The sequence below is a fragment of the Marmota flaviventris genome, chromosome X (assembly GCF_047511675.1).
Source record: "Marmota flaviventris isolate mMarFla1 chromosome X, mMarFla1.hap1, whole genome shotgun sequence".
NCBI classification, from domain to species: domain Eukaryota; kingdom Metazoa; phylum Chordata; class Mammalia; order Rodentia; family Sciuridae; genus Marmota; species Marmota flaviventris.
In genome coordinates, this window is record NC_092518.1 from 45514926 (window position 1) to 45537000 (window position 22075).

General features: G+C 36.1%; 1 protein-coding gene across 9 annotated transcripts in view; it reads right to left on the reverse strand.

The window, feature by feature from the left end:
- The window catches only part of Huwe1 (HECT, UBA and WWE domain containing E3 ubiquitin protein ligase 1), a 144142-nt gene extending 143423 nt beyond the window's left edge, over window positions 1-719 (reverse strand). For 7 of the 9 annotated variants that reach the window (XM_071606515.1, XM_071606518.1, XM_071606517.1 and 4 more), the window contains exons 1-2: window positions 625-718; window positions 321-419 (exon numbers count right to left, since the gene is read on the reverse strand). The gene's annotated coding sequence lies outside the window, so the exon portion shown is untranslated. Of the gene's footprint in view, window positions 1-320; window positions 420-624 lie in introns of all 9 variants that reach the window. The other 2 variants (XM_071606519.1, XM_071606511.1) reach the window with 2 other exon arrangements.
- Between the last annotated feature and the right edge of the window lie 21356 nt (window positions 720-22075).

A 22075-nucleotide genomic window follows, 5' to 3' on the forward strand; every position in this document is an offset into this window, starting at 1 on the left:
ATATAAAGATCTACAAGACATTGTTAAAAATTTTTAAATCATCCGAAATGAATGCGCGCCCGTGCGTGCGTGCGTGTGCGTGTGTGTGTGTGTGTGTGTAGTACCATTTAGATACCAAAACATATATATATATATATATATATATACACACACACACACACACACACACACACACAACGCCTAGTAGTTACCCGCGAAGCCTGCCTGCCCGCCCCTCACCTTCCCTTTGAGGCCGCCTTCCACGAACCCGTGAGAGAAACGCCTGAGGCCTGGCCTCTACACCCTCTCTAGGGCCACTTGGCCAAGGCTAACGCCGGTACCTCGCATCCCCACTGTCGGCCGCTCTCCGTTCGCGCTGCCGGCAGCTGCCCCGCTGTCCCTGAAGATGCGGCTAGCTCTCTACTGGCGCCGGCTGGGGCCTGGGGGAGGGGAGAGGAGGCGGGGTTCAGGGAGGGTTGGGGCAGACCGCCCGGCCCCTTCAGCAGCCTTTCCCGCAGGCTCCCCAAGGCCGCCACCTCCGTGCCTTCGCGCAGGGTCCCGTGAGAACTGCCCCCCCTACCCCCGAGGAACCAAAGACGGCGGCGCAAACAGAGCCCGTTTTCCTGCCCAGGGGTAGAAGCTCACCTTGGCCGCAATGGCTCCCCAGGGCCCGCAGGAGCGTGCAGGGTCCGCGGCCCTGCTTCAGCCCTGCTCCCCTCGCTCGCCCTCGGTCGAAAGCGTCCCCCCTGCGGCTCTGCTCACACTCGATTTGAGGCTCCACCCACCACACCAGAAGCCCCGCCTCTGGCCCTTGGGAGGGCGCTCCCTCCGCGGTGAAGCTGGGTCTCCTGCAGGGGACCCCTCCTGTGTACTCACTGCCCAATAAAGGCAACCAAAAAGGATAGTAGGGTCGCTAAAGAACTGAGATTTGACTCTAGGCACACTGAACGCTGCTGAAAAGGACATGATTTGATTTGATTTACGTTTTAAAAATTAACGACCTCTCCAGCTGCCTTGAAGAATGAGGGATGGGGGGCAAGAGGGCAAACCCAGACTGCGGATGGCAGGACAACAACACCATAGTGAGATCACAGGGCAAACTCTTAAAATACTTCAGACACATAGTAAGTCCTCAAACATTCTCTTTTTCTCCTTGGTGTTATTTGGGGTAGTATAATTGGCCAGGAATCCATAGAGGATCGACATTTATAAATGCATTGGCATACAACGAATCTGGTAGGAGATCCCCTATTAATTGTGCTTCGTCTGGGAGTGCAGAATGAGATTGAGGGGTAAGAAGATGGAGGCTTTAATTTGCAACTCTACATACTTTGATAAGGTTTGAACTATTTAAAAAAAGGATGTGTTAATTTGATATCTTAAAGTATAAATTAAAGAGCACTAACCAAAGAACACTTGAAATATAAAGGAAATAAAAATTGTAATCATATCCTTCAGTTTTAATTCCATCCTTGCAAAACTGGCTCATGCCTGAAATTCGGAATCTGGAGTGGATCCACCACCACCACCACCTATGTAAACTTACACACTAAATTTTGTATATAAATCTCAGGAAATGTATAGAAGCCCTGTGAGATAGATTATCTCATTGAATATACTTCTAATGTTATTATTAATGGGTAAATGTAATTCCACTCTAAGGCTAATTATTTATTTAACTAAAACCCTATATTTAGATCTTTTTTATTATAAAAATGCAGACGTAGCTTCTGCAGCAGTCATTGAAGGCCAACAACCATAGCTCTGCCCTATGGCATCACCATGGGCCTCAAGAAGAACCATAGGGTAACCAAGACAAGCACACCAAATCTGTGCAGTACATGATTCAAGGTGTGTAGCTTTGCCTCATAGGAGGTGCATGAAATAGCACTGCTCCAGGTCTCCAAGGATAAATAGACTCATCAAGAAAAGGGTGGGTCACACACTCATGCCAAAAGTAAAGCTAGAGATGCTGAGCAACACACTGGCTGCCATGAGGAAATCAGCTTGCAAGAAGAATTGAATCCCCTCTCCCCTCTATACATAATAAAATCTTTATAAAAGGAAAAAAAGAAACGCAGACATGAATGTCAATGTAACTAAACGCATATTTCTAAGATTTTTTTCTTAAGAAGAAACTTGTAGAAATGGAGTAGCTAGGGTTGAAAGGTCATTATTCCTCAAAATACAGAACAGGATCTCCAGAATAGTTTTAACAATATGCAATCCACCAGAAATACCCCCCAAAATTCGATTTATACCAATATTTCTATACCGTCACCCATATTACTAGTATAGTTCTAAATTTTTTTTCAATTTAATAAACGCTTTAATTCTAATTCCCAACTCTCACAGCATCTGCTTTAATTTCAATAAGCCATGATCTCTACAGCTAACTCTAACCTCTACCTTTCTTCTGTTAACTCCTAGTCCCATAAAATCTAGTTCCCCATCTCTAATTCTAAAATCCCACATACCTCACAACCCTAGTTTACATTTAAATCTGCAGCAGTTGCTAGTTCTCTTGCTAACTCCATTGATCCAATCCTAACTCCCACCAATACTACACCCCCACAAACACAGACACCATTTTTCATTTCTCTTATTGTAAAATATTCAGAAAATATATGAAAGCATAAAGAAAATGCCAAAAGAAAAAAGGTTGGGACAGAGGATGTAGCTCTGTGGCAGAGCACTTACCTACCATGTGTGATGACCTGATTTGATCCCCAGTGCTGAAAAAAATAAAAAATGCGGTCCCATCACCCAGAGAGACAATGTTCTGGTTTAATGTCCTCCCAGCCTTTTCTATAAACACACACACACACACACACACACACACACACACACACTTCTAAACAAAAATATTATCATGGCATATTGTTATTTAATAGCCAAGTATTTGTCATGTCACTGATTATTTGTCTATAACATTTTAATGGCAATATGAAACATTCCTATTTTTTTTTTTTTTTTGCAGTTCTAGGGATTGAACTCAGGGGCACTCTGCCACTGAAATACATCTCCAGCCTTTCCCCCCAGCCCTCTTTTTATTTTTATTTTGAGACAGGGTCTTGCTAAGTGATTGAAGCTGCCTCAGCCTCCTGAATATATGGGAATTTAAATGAGTACCTTGGTACCCAGCTAAGCAAGTCTTTCTTGGACATAATTAACTTTGGTTTTGTTCTTTTTTTTATTTTAAAAATCTTCTCCTAAATTTATGTGAATGAATTATTATAAAACACTCACCACAGATAAATTTTAAATTCACCTAACATTCATACATACACAAACGGAAATACATAGTTTAGTATTATGTTGTTTATTTTTTTATATATAAATTGTATTTGATGTACTGTTCTGTTAATTGCTTTATTCGCTTAATTTACCTTAAAGATCTGTCCATGTCAGGATATAAAAATCTATTTCATTCACTTTACCTACTACATAACTATTTTATTGAATGAGTGTATGTAGTTAACCATTCACCTGTTGATAAACATGTCTTCAATCCTTTACTTTTACAGAGCTTTTTGTTATTATTAGCAGCCCTGTGATGAATATCTTTTTACATGAATTTTTGTGCATATGCTAAAATATTTCTGTAAAGTAAATACATAAAAATGAAATAGATCAAAGATCACATTCTGAAACTTTAATATATAATGCCAAATTACCCTCTAGAAAACCTACTTCAGTTTATATCTCCTCAATGTTCTTAATGAAATTGGATATTAATGAATCATTTTAAAATTTTGCCATTGTAATGGATGAAAAAATCTCTCATTGTTTGCATTTTCATGATTAGCAAGTTTAAGGAATATTTTGTATGTTTGTTGGCTATTTACTTACCTTATTTTGTGGCTTCCCTGCTCACACCCTTTAAACTATTTTCCGGCTATATTGTATGTCTTATTATTGAATTATGGAGTCAGGATGTAAATTTTTGTGACATGGGGGAAATTTTGTTGCAGCATTTTGCTTATTTTTAAATTTTGTTTATGAGGTCATTTGGGGTATAGATGCTTTTGGAGAGAAATGAATTACAGTAGATGGGGTAGAGAGAGAAGATGGGAGGGGAGGGGAGGGGAGATAGTAGAGGATAGGAAAGGTAGCAGAATACAACAGTTACTAATAGGGCATTATGTAAAAATGTAGATGTGTAACCGACGTGATTCTGCAATCTGTATTTGGGGTAAAATTGGGAGTTCAAAACCCACCTGAATCAAATGTATGAAATATGATATGTCAAGAGCTTTGTAATGTTTTGAACAACCAATAAAAAATAAATAAATAAATAAATAAGCTGGGCATGGTGGCTCCCACTTGTAGTCCCAGTGACTCTGGAGGCTAAGGCATGAGGAAGGCAAGTTGGAAGCCAGCCTCAGCAACTTAGCAAGATCCTGTCTCAAAATAAAAAAATTAAAAGGGTTAGGCGGATAGCTCAGTGGTAGAGCACCCCTGGTTCAATTCCCAGTATGGAAAAAAAAAGTATATTGATGCATACACATTTATCAATAGTTTTTTTATGGCTTTTGCATTTTGGAATCTTGCAAAAGAAGGCCTTTCTACAGAGAGAGAGAGAGAGAGAGAGAGAGTGTGTGGTGTGCCAGGGCCTTGTGCATGTAAGGCAAGCACTCTACCAACTGAGCTATATCCCCAGTCTGTCCTTTCTACTCTTAAGATTAGAAACATTGTCCTGAATTTCCTGATAATATTTTAGAATGTTTTATGTTTAATTCTTTAAATCATCTGAAGTTTTTGTTAACACATTCCTAAGTCAATAAATATTCTCGTGATATTATCTTCTATAGATTAATATTATTCCATTACAATACTAATTACTTATTAGGGTCTTAAACTTTTACTGAGCAATCATTCTTTCCCTTTACCAAAAACCAAATTCCTGGGACTGGGTATGTAGCTCAATGGTAAAGTGATTGCCTAGCATGTATGAGGATCTAGATTCAATCCCTAGCACCAAGAAAAAAAAATGGGGACGGGAATATAGTGCAGTAGTAGAACACATGCATAATATGTACATAATTCCTGACTCCATAATTCAAAAATAAACAAAAACAAAAATAAAAATTTTTATGACTATATACATGGACTTAAATATATAAAGCATCTATTTAATAGTCTTAAAATCCATACCAGCACCAACATCAAACTAGTTTTTAAATTGACAGACAATAATTATACATCTTTATCAGCACAATATAGTGTATTGATACATGTATAAATTGTGTAATTATCAAATCAAGATAGTTAGCATATCCATCACATGACACATCATTTCTTCATAGTGAAAGCATTCAAAAGCCTCTCTTCTAGCTATTTTGAAAGATACCTTATTGTTATCTAAAGTCATCCTACTGTGCAACAGATCACCAGAACTTGTTCCTCCTATGTAATTGTAACTTTGTACCCATTGAACAATCTCTCCCAGCCTCCTTTCCCTCACCAGCCTCTGGAAACAGATATTTTACTCATTATTTCCACGAGATTAATTTTTTAGACTCCTCATGAGTGAGGAGTATGCAGTAATTGTCTTTCCATTTCTAACTTATTTCACTGAACATTATATCCTCCAGGTCCTTTCAAGCTATCACAAATGATAGGATTTCATTCAGTTTATCACTATACATTATGCCATTGTGTGTATATATCATGTTTTCCTTGCACATTCATCTGTTGGTACATACTGAGGTTTATTTCCACATCTTGGCTATTGTGAAAAGTGCTGCATTTATAAACCTGAGGGTGCATTTGACATTTGTCTGTTTTGCTTTTGTTTCCTGTGTTGTTAGAATCTTGTCTAAAAAATCCTTGCCCAGACCAATATCATGTAGTATTTCCTCTGTATTCTTCTAGAAGATTCATAGTTTCAGGTGTTACATTTAAATCATATTTTTGTATTCATTAAAATTACACAAAAATAGTGGGATTCATTGTGATATATTCATAAGTGCAGATAGCATAATTAGGTCAGTTTCATGGCCCAGTATCTCCCTTTTCCATTCCCATCTCCCTCCCCTGAATATCCTTATCTACTCTACTGGACTCTCTTATATTTTCATGAAATCCCTTTTATTTCATTTTTTCTCTCTAGTTTCCATATATGAGAGAAAACATACCGTTCTTGACTTTCTGAGTCTGGTTTATTTCATTTGACATGATGTTCTCCAGTTCCATCCATTTTCCTGCAAATGAAATAATGTCATTCTTCTTTATGACTGAGTAAAACTCCACTGTGTACCACATTTTCTCAATTCATTCATTCATTCATTGACAGGCATCTATACTGATTCCATAACTTGGCTATTTTGAATTGCACTGCTATAAACATGCGTATGACTATACTCTTCTGAGTAATTTTTTGAATGAACATTAAGTAATGGTATAGCTAGGTCACATGTGGTTCCTTTCTTAGTTTTCTGAGGAATCTCCTTATTGCTTTCTGTAGTGGTTACTGATGAGGGCCACAACCAAGTTAAGATGGCGCCTGGCAGTATGCTAGGAGGAGTGGTTTCTGAGCCAACACCAGCGAGCCATTAAGATGATGGAGATTCCTTAATGACCGACTGCTGTGTCTAGATTATGCCAATTAAGTTAAGCTGTGTATAATTATTAAGATGACGAGGATTCCTTAATGACTGATTGCTGTAACTGGATGATGCTAAATTGAGTCAAGCTGTGTATTCAGTTATGTATATATACCTCTGCTGTACTACAATAAAGTGGCTCCCGCTGTATCAACCTTCACAAGTTGCTTGTCACCCCCTGGCTATTTTGCCCAGCCAGACTGCGGCAGTTACACTAATTTACATTCTAACCAAAAGTGTGAGTGTTCCTTTCCCCCCATATCCTCACCAACATTTGTTATTATTTGTATTCTAATTGATTGACATTCTAACTGGAATGAGATGAAATCTCAGTGTAGTTTTGATTTGTATTGAACTGATTGCAAAAGATGTTGAAAATTTTTTTCATGTTTGTTGGCCACTTGTACTTCTTTTGAGAATATCTTTTTAGTTCATTTGCTCATTTATTGAGTAAGTTATTTGTTGGGCTTTTATGGGGTGTGTTAAAGTTTTGATTTCTTTATATATTCTAGAGAGTAATCCCTTGTCAGAAGAGCAGCTGGAAAGGGCTGGAGCTATAGCTCAGTGGCAGAACTTCTTGCCTAGCATGTGCGAGACACTGGGTTCAATCCTTAGCACTGCAAAATAAATAAATAAACATAATAAAAACAATTATTAAAACATAAGAACAACTGGAAAAGGTTTTCTTCCATTCTGTAGGCTTCTTCTTCATGTTCTTGCTTGCTGTGCAGAACTTTCAATTTGATATCATCCCATTTATTAATTCTTGGTATTATATTCTGAGTTTTATGAGTCCTATTGAGGAAGCTGTAGCCTGTGTTTATGTTGGAGTATTAACCTATGTTTTCTATTAGCAGTTGAATGTTTCCAGTCTAAATCTTAGGTCTTTGTTTCACATTGAGTTGACTTTGGTGCAGGGTGAGAGATAGTGATCTACTTGTTTTTTTTTAAATATTTTTTAGTTGTAGATGGACACAATATGTTTATTTTATTTTTATGTGATGCTGAGGATTGAACCCAGCGCCTCCCACATGCAAGGTGAGCACTCTACCACTGAGCTACAACCACAGCCCAGTGATCTACTTTTATTCTTCTACATATCCAATTTCTCTAGCACCATTTGTTTAAAAGGCTGTCTTTTCTCCAACACATTTTTGCAACTTTTGTCAAGAATCAGATGACTGCATATGTGTAGGTTTGTCAGCTATTCTTCTATTGTATACTATTAGGCAATGTGTCTGTTTTTATGCCAGTACCATGCTGTTTTTGTTACTGTAGCTCTATGGTATAATTTGAAATTGAACATAATAATGCACCCAGCATTGCTCTCTTTCCCTAGAATTGCTTTGGCTATTCTGGGTCTTTTATTGTTTTCATTAAAGGGGTCTTTCACCTCCTTGGTTAGATTTATTCCTAGGTATTTTTTAAGACTATCATGCATGGAATTGGTTTGATTTCTTTCTCAGCAGATTCCTTAATGGTATATAGAAAAGCTGTTGGTTGGGACTGGGGTTGTAGCTCAGTGGTAGAGTACTTGTCTAGCATGTATGAGGCCTTGGGTTCAATGCTCAGCACCAAATATAAATAAATAAAATAAAGGTATGCAAAAAGAAGTTATTGACTGTTTGATTTTGTATCCTGCTACTTTGTTGAATTTCTTAGCTCTAGAAGTCTTCTGGTAGTTCTTTTTAGATCTTCTAAGTATAGGATCATGCCATCTGCAAACAATGATAATTTGCCTTCTTTTCCTCTTTGTATCCCTTTTATTTCCTTCTCTTGCCTAATTGCTCCTGCTAAAATTTCAAGTAGGATGTTGAATAGGAGTGGTGAGAATGGACATCCTTTTCTTCTTGATTTTAGAGGAAATGCTTTCAGTTTTTCACCAATCACTATTATGTTGGTTTTGGGTTTGTTTTATATAGTCTGTATAATGTTGAGTGAAGTTTCTTTTATCTTTAGTTTCTTCAATGTTTTTATCAGGAATGAATGCTGAATATTTTCAAAGGCTTTTTTTTTTTTGCATCTGTTGAAATGTTTGTGTGATTTTTGTCCTCAATTCTATTTATGTGGTAAATTATATTTATGGATATGCTTATATTGAACCATCATTGAATCCTTGGAATGAAATTAATTTGATCTCAATGGATATTCTTCTTAATATGCTGTTGAGTATGATTTCATGATATTTTATTAAAAATTTTTGTGGTGGGCACAGTGCCATACCCCTATAATCCCAGCAGCTTGGGAGGCTGAGGCAGGAAGATCACAAGTTCAAAGCCAGTCTCATCATCTTAGCAAGTCCCTAAGCAATGTAGTGAGACCCCTTCTCAAAATTAAAAAAAAAAAAATTAGAAAGGGCTGGGGATGTGGCTCAGTGGTTAAGCACCCCTGGGTCCAATCCGTGGTACCAAAAAAGGGGGTGGGGATTTTTGTGTTTATGTTCATAGATGATAATGGTCTGTAATGTTCTTTCCTTAATGAATCCTTATCTGTTTGACATATCAGGGTGATATTAGCCTAATAGAGGGAATTTGGGGGCGTTCCTCCTTTCTGTTTCATGGAATAATTTGAGAACAATTGTCATTAGGATTTATAGGTCTGGTAATATTGAGATGAGAATCCATTTGGTCCTGGGCTTTTCTTTGTTAGAAGACTTTTTATTACTGCTCCAACCTCACTGCTTATTATTGATATGTTTAGATTTTCTATATCCTCTTGGTTCATTTTGGTAAGTCATGTATGTCCAGAAATTTTTCTTTTTGTTCTAGATTTTCCAATTTATTGGAAAATAGATTTTGAAAATAGTCCCTAATGGTCCTCTAGATTTCTGTGATGTCTTTGGTAATATCTCCTATTTCATTTCTAATTTTATTAATTTGAATATTCTCTCTCATTCTTCTGGTTAGGTTGGCAAAGGATTTATCAATCTTGTTTATCTTTTCAAAGAAACAACTTTTCATTGATTCTTTGCATTGATTTTTTTAAAGTTACCTATTTCATTCATTTCTGCTCTGATCCTAATTATTTCTTTCCTTCTACTGGTTTTGGAAATGTTCTGTTCTTGTTTTACTAGAGCCTTGAAATGTATCATTACACTGGTTATTTGAGATCTTTCTGATTTTTTATGTAGGCATTGTTAGCTATAAACTTTCTTCTTAGAGACTTCCCAATGTCCCAGAAATTCTGATAATGCTGTATCTCTATTCTTATTTGTATCTCTATTCTTATTTTTAAATTAATCCCTATCTTTTCTATGACTCATTCATTGTTCAAAAGTGTATTATTCAATCACCACGTGTTTCTATAGTTTCTATAGTTTTTCTTGCTGTTAGTTTCTAATTTCCTTACATTATATGTAAGGAATCATATAACTTTTTTGTATTTGGTAAGGCTTGCATTGTGACTTAATGTATTTTGGAGAAACTTCAAAGAGCAACTGAGGGAAAAGTGAATTTGGCTGATGTTTGATAAAATATTCTATAGACATCTGTTAGAGCCATTTGATTTATAATATGTTCTAGCTCTCAAGAGTCTTTACTGATTTTATGTCTGGATGACCTAACTATTGTGAGATAGGTGTATTAAAGTCATCCAGTATTATTGTATTTGTGTCTATCTGAGTCATTATGTTGAGTAGTGCCTGTTTTATGTAATTAGGTGCACTGATATTTGGGTCATAAATATTTACTGTACTTAAAACTTTTTGTAGGATTAATCCCTTTTGCAGTATGAGTTAAACTTGTTTGTCTCTTCTGATTAATTTTGGCTTGAATTCTCTTTTGTTAGATATGAATGTTGCTACTCCGGTTTGTTTTCAGGCTTCATTTGTATGGAATATAATTTTCCATCTTTATACTTTCAGTATGTGGCTGAATTTTCCAGCAACATGTGTATCTTCCAAACAACATTAAGTTGGGTCTTCTTTTGTAATCCATTCTGCCAGTATACATCTTAACTGGAGAATTGAGACCATACTCATTCAATGTTATCATAGATGTTTATTAATTCCTGCCACTTTTATTTTTTAATATTAATTGAGTCCTGTTTCTTATTAGCTCAGCTACCCTTCTGATGAGATTTACCCATTCTTGAGATGTTTATTTAATTCCTTCTCTATGTAGTATTTTCTTAAGTATTTTCTGTAGTGCTGACTTAGTAGTCATTAATTCTTTTAATTTATGCTTATCTTTTTTGGCAGGAGAGTACCAGGTATTGAACCCAAGGGTGCTTAACTGCTGAGTCACATCCCCAGCTCTTTTTTGTATTTTATTTAGAGACAGGGTTATTCTGAGTTACTTAGGGCCTCACTAAGTTGCTGATACTGGCTTTGAACTCATGATCTTCCTGCCGCAGCCTCCCTAGCTACTGGGATAATGTGTGCTTATCTTGACAAGTTTTTATTTATTCTTCAATTCTGAAGGATAGCTTTGTTATATATATATATATATATATATATATATATATATATATATATATATATATAAATCTTGATTAGCATTTATCTTTTCCTGCATTTTAGATCTGGTACTGAGAAATCAGAACTAATTTTGATTGGCTTCCCTGTAAATGTAACATAACAGTGTTCTCTTGAGGTTTTAAAATTCTAATCTTGTTTATATATTAGTCATTTTAATTATAATCTTTTTTGTGGAGAGGTTCTTTTTTATCTTATCTACTTGGTGTTCTGAATGCCTTCTGTGTCTAGATGTTCATCTCATTCCCAAGAAAACTATGCATTTTTTAGCAGTTTTTTTCATGGAGTCTTTTTTTAAAAGAGAGAGAGAGAGAGAGAGAGAGAGAGAGAGAGAAATTTTTAACATTTATTTTTCAATTTTCGGCGGACACATCTTCATTTTATTTTTATGTGGTGCTGAGGATCGAACCCAGTGCCCCACGCATGCCAGGCGAGCGTGTTACCACTTGAGCCACATCCCCAGCCCAGTCTTTTTTTTTCATGGAGTTTTCTATATATGAAATCATGTTGTCTGCAAATAGGTACAATTTGCCTTCTCCTTTCCAATTTGGATGCCTTTATTTTTTTCTTGTCTAATTGTTCTTAATAGTATTTCCAGTGCTACACTGAATAAAACATTGAACATGGGCATCTTTGTCTGCTTTCAGATCTTAGATAGGAAGGGTTCAACTTTTCCTATTCAGTAATGCCAGCTGTTGTGACATCATATATGGCCTTTATTGTGTTGGGATACATACTTTTTATAGCTAATATTTGAGGGAAAAAAGTATCATGAAGGGATATTGTATTTTGTCAAATATTTTTCTGTGTCTATTGAAATAATCATAAGGTTTTTGTCCATTATGTTAATGAGAAATATAATATTTATTCATTTGTGTATGCTGAACTATCCTTGATTTCCTAGGATAAATTCTGTTTAGTGAATGATCTTGTTAATACACTGTTGTATTTAATAGTCTAGGTTTTGGCTGGAAGTTTCCTCTTTGCATGTATCCTTGTTGGGTTTTGTATTAGGGTAATGCTATCTTGAAGAGTTAGTTTGGAAGTATTCCCTCTTCTACAATTTTCTGGAATAGTTTGGGAAGAATTGGCATTAGTTTTCCTTCAAATATTTAATACCAAACTATTTTAATTACCTAAGATTTAAGTTAATATTTCTTTTTTTAAAATTTTTTATTGTTGGTTGTTCAAAAACATTACATAGTTCTTTTTTTTTATTTTTTTAAATTTTTTATTGTTGGCTTTTCAAAACATTACATAGTTCTTGATATATCATATTTCACACTTTGATTCAAGTGGGTTATGAGCTCCCATTTTTACCCCATATACAGATTGCAGAATCACATCAGTTACACATCCATTGATTTACATATTGCCATACTAGTGTCTGTTGTGTTCTGCTGCCTTTCCTATCCTCTACTATCCCCCCTCCCCTCCCCTCCCCTCCCCTCTTCTCTCTCTGCCCCCTCTACTGACATTCATTTGTCCCCCTTGTATTATTTTTCCCTTTCCCCTCACTTCTTAAGTTAATATTTCTATATCTTCTGTGACAAGCTCTTCTTTTTATCCCCCAAATTTCTTGACTGTTCTCATGAATTTTCTTTTCCAGATGGATCTTAAAATTAACTTGTATTTTCTAATACAAGTCCAATTTATATTGGACTTTTGGTTCATAATTATTTCATCAAATGGGCATAATGTATTACATTTGACAACCAATCTCCTATTGCCATTCATTTATGTTGCTTCTATTTGTCCACTGTTATATGCAACTCTGTGATAGACATTGAGAAAATTCTTGCTTACCACTATGATTATTTAACTAAAATGAATTTCAGTAAGTCAAAGCATATCCATATTTAGAGAGGGATTGGCAAGTATTACTCAATTTACTTTGAGTAAAATTTTTACCAATTTACACTCCCATGGGGCATGGTGTGTCCCATAATACTACTGGATCATTAACTGGTTTTGAAATTTGGTACATCTCATTATTTTGATGATGTATTTTATGTTTTTATTGGTACACAAAAATTATCACAAATTCAGCAGCTTAAACCCCACTTATTATCTGATATTTCTGCAGATCAGAAATCTGATGAGCTTGTTTGAGTTCTCTGTTTAGGGTCTCACAATACCTAAACCTAGGTGTCACCAAAGTAGGCTTTTATCTAGAGGCTCTGGAGATGAACCTACTTCCAAGCTGATTCACACTGTTGGTAGAATGCAGTTCCTTATCATTGTAGAACTGAGGTCCCCCACTTCCTTACTGGGGTTACCCGCATTTTTTCTCATGTAGTCACTTCCATCTTCTAACCAGCAGCTTGAATTGTTCTCTTGCTTTGAATCTCTCTGACGTCTCATTTTGCCCCAGCCTGAGAAAATCCTCTGCTTTTAAAAAGTTCATGTGATTAGATTAGAATCATTGTGACAATCCTGAATAATCTCCCTATTTAAAAGTGAACTGATCTGTGACCTTAATTATATCTTCAAAATTCCTTTTGCCAGATAATGTAAGTTATCCTGTGCATCATATATCATCACATAATCAGAACTAGAAATTAGGGCATGAAATCTTGTCATTTCAGAATTCTGCCTACCACTGTTTTATTTTCCCTCTTTCAAGAAACTACATGAATACATTCTTGTTGTGCAAATATCAAACATCACAGAAGTACTATATGTGGAACTAAACAAAAGCTGTCTTTCACCACTTTTGTCTTCACTATCACTCCTGCTTAGAAGCAGCCCTCAATATTTTTTGTGCATAGCAAGAAATCTTTTTGTAACTGGTCATCCTACTTAACTTTCTTTTCAGTTCTAATAGATTTTCTATTCATAATCTTTGGTTTTCCAGATAGGTAATGATACAATCTGCAAATAATGGTTTGTCCCTTCTTATAATATTTGTATTCCTAAATGCATTTACTTGATGTGTTTTATTAACAAGAAAAATGTTCAACAGTAGAGGGAATAGTGAACATCTTTGTCTTTCTCCTAGTTTGAATGAACTTCTAATGCAATATTTCCAAAATTGATATTTTGGATGAGAAGGTTTTTTTCTAAATGTTTTCTTTTTTATTTATTTGTTTTTATGTGGTGCTGAGGATCAAACCCAGTGCCTCACCTGGGCAAGGCAAGCACTCTCCCACTGAGCCACAACCCCAGCCCCTGATAAGTTTTTTTTAATCTATCTTATTATGAACATTTCAAACATACATCAAAGTTGAAAGAACTTTACACTGCCTACCCTGTTCTACTATATTTGCTTTATTATAGATCTAGCATCTATTTACCCAACAATCAAATCATCTTATTTTTTTGATGCATTTTTTCACATTTAACTAGACTTTTTAAGGGTTTCTCTATCTTGTCAAAATTTTCAAAAAAATATTTTTAATTTATTTTTCTATTCTGCCATTTTCTCCTTATTCTTGACTTAATACATTATTTTTTAGCTTTCATGTTTATTAACATTTCTCCAGTTTTTGTTAAGTTTGTTTTGCTTTTTTCCTTGTGATGGCTTGTATAAAATGATTTACTTATTTATTTTCAGTCTTTCTTTTATTTTTGAAAATATATAAATTTCTGTATTTGACCTGAATATGTAGTGATTTCATTCTCAATTATATCCAGATTATAATTTTAGTTTAGATTTGTTCTTTGACCATGAGGTATTTAAAAGTGTATTTTATTTTTGAGGTGACTCTATTTTCATTTTTGGCTGTTTTTGTGAGTAGCAGCTAATTGTATTGCACTTTTTTTTAAAAAAATATTTTTTTAGTTGTAGATGGACACAATATCTTTATTTTTATGTGGTGCTGAGAATTGAACCCAGTGCCTCACATGTGTGAGGCAGGCGCTATACCACTGAGCTACAGCCCCAGCCCCTGTATTGCACTATTATCTAATACTGTGACTTTTATGATTTCTAGTAAATGTGCTTTGTCTTGTGACTCAGTATATGATCAATCTTTTCGAGGGTTTCATAGCCATTTAAAAATTTTTATAGAGTACAATTTATCTTATTTTTAAATAGTTTATTTATATGTAGTATTTAATGGAATATTGTTTGGTGTGTGTATTTAAGACAGAAGATATTTGTGTGTGTATGTGTGTGTGTTACTGAGGGTTGACCCAGGGACACTCTACCACTGAGCCACACCCCCAGACTCTTTTATTTTTTATTATGAGATAGGGTCTCACTAAATTGCCTAGACTAGCCTTGACCTGTGATCCTCCTGCCTCAAACTGCCACTAGGATTACAGATATGTCCCACCATGCCTGGCTCAGAAGATATGCTTTGTAGATTCTTTGTAAATAATATATTTTATCAGTATCTCTCTTTATCCTAAAGAATTTTGCCTCAAATACTAATTTTTCTAATGTTTAATGCCATCATATAAGTTTTGTATTGATTACAGAATGTCAAGTTAACCCATAAATTATTCAATTAAACAACAGTTAATGGTATAGTATATATTTTTCCAGATCATTTTCTATCTATACATTTATAAATATTTGCATTTAAATATAGTTTTTAGGGGCTGGGGATGTGGCTCAACCGGTAGCACGTTCACCTGGCATGCGTGCGGCCCGGGTTCGATCCTCAGCACCACATACAAACAAAGATGTTGTGTCCGCCGAGAACTAAAAAATAAATAAATATTAAAGTTCTCTCTCTCTCTCTCTCTCTCTCTCTCTCTCTCTCTCTCTCTTTCTCTTATATATATATATATTTTTTAATTCAAAAGGGGACATAAATATATATGTAAGCTTACATTTTGTTTTATTGACTTCAGTGGTTTTTGCTTGTTTTTCTTTTCTTTTTTTTTTAATTTTTTGTGGTGCTGAAGATTGAACCCAAGACCTCATGAGTTGCTAGGCAAGTACTCTACTACTGATCTACATCCTCAGTCCTAGATGGGTTCTTTCATCTAGGAACAGTCCCTGGCACAAAATAAGTACCTTGTGTTTTTTAGTATTTATTATTTAAATTTTGTATTGTTTTATCAGTTTTCACAGTAAATTATCACATAATCTGCATACAATGGTATTTTATAACAATTCTAGTTATCCTCCACCATCATATTGTATCCAAAGTAGGCATCTTAACTCTAGGCAATTAGGAAGGGATAGAAAGGAGAGGAGCAGTGAACAAAATAAAACCATTCCTTTTCAAAAATGGCATGATTGTTTGCACAGAAATCTCAAATACCACACACGTTTACACACACAGATCCTTAGTCAATTTAGCAAGGTTGTAATATACAATGTCAATATGCAAAAATCAATCACATTTTTATATAATAGCAATAAACAATACTATTTATAGTAGTTCCAAAAATATGAAATAAGTAAAAATCTAACATAACATCTACAGGATCTTTATGCTCAAGACTACAAAGTGTTGATGAAAGAAATCTCCAAAGACATGAATAAATGAAGAGACACCTCATGTTCAGGGATTGAAATAGTCAAATATTAGAGATTCAAGTTCTCCCTAAATCGATCTATAGATTTAGTATAATTCCTATCAAAATTACAACAAGGTTGTGACCTGTCAACTCTAAAATTTATATGAAAAGGCAAAGGACTTAGAATAACCAAAATTATTCTGAAAAGATTACTAATGTGGGATATTAAGATTTGTTAAATAGCCACAATATGGTATTTTAGAGGAGATACACAAATAAACCAATAAAACAGAATGAAGAATGAAAAAAATAGACCCCAAAAAATTTTGATCAAAATTTTACACTTTATATAAAAATTTAATCAAGATGGGGGTTGGAACATACCTCTGTGGTAGAACATGTGACTAGTATGCATGAGTCCCTGGGTTCTACCCCTAACACCCAAAGCAAAAAAAAAAAAACTCAAGATGAATGATAGAAGTGAATGTAAATCATAAAAATAGAAGTTTTTTTTCAAAGAATGCATAAGGAAAAATCTGAAACTTTCATATATTGCTGGTGGAAATGCCAAATGGTATAATAATTCTGGGAAGCACTTAGGCAGTAACATAATACTATGTGACCTGCCAATCTCAATCCTAGATATTTACCCCAGAGAAAAGTTATACTTAAACAAAACCTGTACATAAAAGGTTATGAAGGCTCTATTAAAAATTGTCAAAACTCAGAAACAACTCAAATATCCTTCAAGGGGTGAGTGAATAAACAAACTATTATATACATGCAATGGAATAATAATCAGCAATAAAAAGTATTGAACATGCAACAACTTAGCTAAGTGTCAAAGGCATTATATGGAATGAAAGAAGATGGTCTTGAAAGGTTACATTGTTTCCATTTATAGGACTTTTTTAAAGTTACTTCTTTTAATTTTATCTATCTATCTGTCTATCTATCTATCTATTTATTTATATGTGGTTCTGAGGATTGAACCCAGGGCCTCACATGTGGTAGGCGAACATTCTACTGCTGAGCCACAACCACAGCCCTATAGGACATTTTTCTAAAGACAAAACTAGTGATTGAAAACAGATCAGGGATTAGAAGTGGGGGCTGTGACTTCAAAGCAATCACATGATGAAGGTTTAGTGGGTAATGGAACTGTCCTATATTCTGATTGTGGTGGTTCTGCAAATACATGCATGTGTTAAAATTTATGGAACTATACACACACACAATCAGATTTGCTTTATACTGATAAAAATAAATAAAGCAGAATAAAAATAGATTCTAGAAATAGAATGATACCTGTTATGATTGGTGGGCCAGTATATTATACAGCTTTGTCTAACCATTTCTTCTCCTTACAATTTTTTTTTCTGGGAATTCTAAGGTCACTGTAAAATATCCTAAATTCAAGTAATTCCATGTGCCCAAATTAGTTAACCCTGATATGTTCCTCAAGGTATATCACTTAGAATTATTTCAGTGGAAAATAATAGCAAAGTCAACACAAAGAGAATCAATCAATAAGTCATTTTACTATTTTCTATAAGTGCAGATATTGAGAGACTCCAGAATAAGTAATTTATCTAGCAAAATCATTAAGCACCCAGTTTCCCTTTATCCTATTCACACTCTTTAGTCCTTCACTTTATGATCACAAGATCACTACAGCTACTCAGGCATGCCATAGTCATAAAATAACATCAAGAGGCTAGAAGAAAGAATATAACTGGGGCTGGGGTAGTAACTCAGCAGTAGAATATTCACCTAGCACATTTAAGGCCCTGGGTTTGATCCTCAGCACCACAAAAAATAATAAATAAAATAAAGGTATTGTGTCCAACTAAAGTAAAAAATAAATATTAGGAAAAAAAGGATATAACTGTTCCTTATTAAGACTAAGAGAAACTTTTCCCTATGCCTCCAGTAGAGATCCCCTCTTATTAAATAGAAATCATGTCTCATGTTCATGCCTAAACCAATCATTGGGCAAGGGAAATGGAATCAGCATGATTAGTTAGCTCAGACCAGTGCCACTTATAGTGCATTCTCTGGACTGGTGCCAGTCTAAAAAACTGACTGTGACAAAAATTGGGAATACATACATTTAGAAACTTTTATAACAAGTTCACTGAGTGATTGTTAAATCTTTTTAATTTGATAAAAATTTGAGGCTTGTATTTTGTAGATCTTCATTAGAGAATCCCAATTGCTTTGATGCACAGGGTTGCCCTGTATGAAAACAAAAATCAGGTCTCCATTAGGAAGGAAGAAAGTAAGGGATGGCCATTAGGTAGGGAATCAACAATGTGGGCCATGTAAAAACAAACAAACAAAAATGGTGAGGATGGCCAGGCGAGGTGGAGCACACTTGTAATCCCAGTGGCTCAGGAAGCTGAGGTAGGAGGATTGCGAGTTTAAAGCCAGCGTGGCAACAGTGAGGCACTAAGCAACTCAGTGAGAACCTGTCTCTAAGTAAAATACAAAATAGGGCTGGGGATGTGGCTCAGTGGTCAAGTGCCCCTGAGTTCAATCCCCGGTACACATACATGCAAAAAAAGAAAAATGGTGGGGATGCTGCTGTTCCATAAAACCCTGGAAATTTTCTGACAAGAATTAATTTGGGTTGAGCACTGAACAGCAGACTCTCCTTTTGGCTTTACTTGCACTCACCTACAGTTCCACCACTCCCAGGGAGTACAGTCACCTCTTTGAGAAGCCACACCCCAAAACCTGTTTCCCAGTTGGCCCAACATTACCTGTGGTTTTTCTTGATACCTGAGAGTTACTCCTTAGAAAGGCATGATTGGCTTATATCTGTCCATCTTGCTCTCAACAACAATAAAAACAAAACAAAAAAAGAACAAAAAATTCACTAGACATGCCAAATTAGGCACATCCAGTCAGTTGGACACGGTGACTTTGTGGTCTGAGACACCATCTTTCAAATGTTTTTGAATTCAATTCACAGAATAAGAAACATTTGACATCACAACTCTGCATAAGGCACACACACATACATACCTGAAACCAAAGTCTCACAAAACATTATTTTCCTTTTTTATGTAAATGAACTGCATTTTTTCAAAAAGCCTACCTTTGCCTAGTATGCATGAGGCTCTGGGTTTGATCCCCAGCACTGCAAAATAAATAAATAAATTCTAATTATATTTCACTTTTCTATTCATTTTTTAAATGTTGGTTTCATCCTTCTAAATTAATTTCACAGTCCACCAATGCTTTACAACCTGCAGTTTAGAAAGAACTGCCCTAATGGGTGAGGTGTGATGATTCCCACTTCCAGAGGCCTTTAGAATGGCCACCAGTAGCCCTGTGTGGGATGTCATAGCACCATTTTCATCAGTTTCAGGACCTGAGCCCCAACTCAGAACAATGCTTCTGCAACCTTATCTTTTTCCTCATCAGCTTCCCTGACCTCAGAGCTAAGGCCAGAGGCCCTTCAGGCTGTGCATGTAGCCTGAGTTGCCCTAGCAACACTTGGCTGTAATTGACTCCTGCAGTCACCTGCTCCTGCCTAGCCTGCTTCTCTGCACTGTGGGATGTGGCCCCTTTTCTCCTGCTTTTCATAACAATTTCTTCATCCTTGTTATATAGACATATGTCTCCTTATTCATCCCTCCCCACCCCATGAATGGTCAGATTCTTGGCACATACCTCCCTGGTACTGTCCACATTGCCAAAAACTTGCTCTGACATGATTAAACACTAGCAGAGATGGATGATTTGCATTTCTTTCAGATCACAAACAACCTCTAGTGTTGGTCAGTTTAACTCAAAGATCACAAACTCAAATGTAGGCAAGGACTAAACAGGTCACACAAAAGTCTAGGTAGGAACTGTACCCCTTACAAAAAGAAGCAGTGGCTACTCTGTCCCTTTGAGTCTGCCATACAGAAAGGCATATTCACATGGCAAGAATCTTTGAACTTTTCCAGGGGAACCATAAAATCTGCATCTTTATGTGAACTCTACCAAGTTTTATATGCTGACAAATAATTGCAAAAATATTTTTGAAAAATTTTATGGGCAAAATCAAACACATCTGTGGATTGGATCTGTTCACCAGGCTACCAGTTTTCCAGCTCTGCTTTAAGCTCTCTTTTATCCTCTGTCTTGCATTTGGACTTGATGTCCTCTGCCATCTGGGGCCAACAAAAACAAAAACAGTAACTGCTTAAATTAGCTCTAAATTTCTCTCCCTCTCAGATGGATGGCCACATTAATCAGGCTAGACTTTTAAGAGACGTTCATGGGGCAAAACCAGTTTGATCCACTATCCCTTCTGGGTACTGTGAACCCAGTTCTACCCATTATTCTGTCCCCAGTTTGTTCTAGTCATACAATGAAAATGTAAGGTCTACCAGAAATCCCTGCCTTCTCAGGAAAGGGATACTTCTTTTGGTTCTTCCCTTTGAACACATCCATCAGTTAAGTAGCATTTCAGTTTTTGTACTCCTACTTGTCCATGAAATAGAAACTTCTGCCCTTCAGAAGTATTGGAAAGAGAGTTTCCCAGCACCCACCTCCCTGACTTTTACTCCTCACTTCCTCTCCACAATGAATTGATTGGTGAACTCTCCAAAATGCAACTGAGTGCTTGTTGCTCAACCTCTGCTGAGTTCTCTTGCCCTTAGCATACCTGTGTTTCCTCTCCATCCTCTTTGTGGTCAGCTCACAATGGTAGAGAGACTTGCAGGTAGATGAGTACCCTTTCTGCCATTGGAAAGGTGAGGATCTGCTTTAGAGATCCATGAATCTTCTGAGAAGGGTGCAGAAGTTGAGGCTTGGGATGAACAAGTTGGAAAACTGATTCAGGCTGCAGACCATGGACCTATTCTCTAAGCCAGCCTTGTCAACAGTCCATCTCAATATTCTTATCCTTCTTTGAATTCTTGCCTATATCTCAATTCGTTCCAAATTCAGGGAAGATAGTAGAGTGATTACATTACCTTTAGAGAGACTCCACTGTGTATGGCTGCAGAAATCTTGGTAAATGGATCCAATGGCTGGCATTTGAGGGAGACAATTATCCTTATGAGAATGTGGTAACTAATATGTACAGGTGTTATGGCTGCCTTTTTCCCCCATAAGGGCAGGAGCCATATAAAGTACTGGCCATGCACATCATTGATTTTGAGAGTTTACAGCAGTTTATATGATGATTGTTGTCTATGGTGTCTACGGTGTCTACCTTTTTTGTACAGGTATGGGTCTCATTATGTTGCCCAGGCTGTGTTTGAACTCCTGGGTTCAAGCAATCCTCCTGCTTCAACCTCCCAAGTAGCTGGGACTACAGGTGCACACCCAACTAATAGCTGCTTTTAATAGACAGCAGCCTTAGAAAGAACAGTTCTCAGACTTTTTTGACCTTACACTTTGGTTGTTGTCTAAAAGCAGCCAGGCCTATCTGGACTCAGAGTAAGAACAGACTGTCCATGCTTTTGTGGCTTAAGGCAGGGCTTGGAGTATTAGGAAAAGAATATTTTAGTCTTGTTTAAGGTTCACCTCAAAAAGAGCTTCAATAATCAGGACTTTTCACCATCGGAAGACTGAATAATTTTTTTTTTCC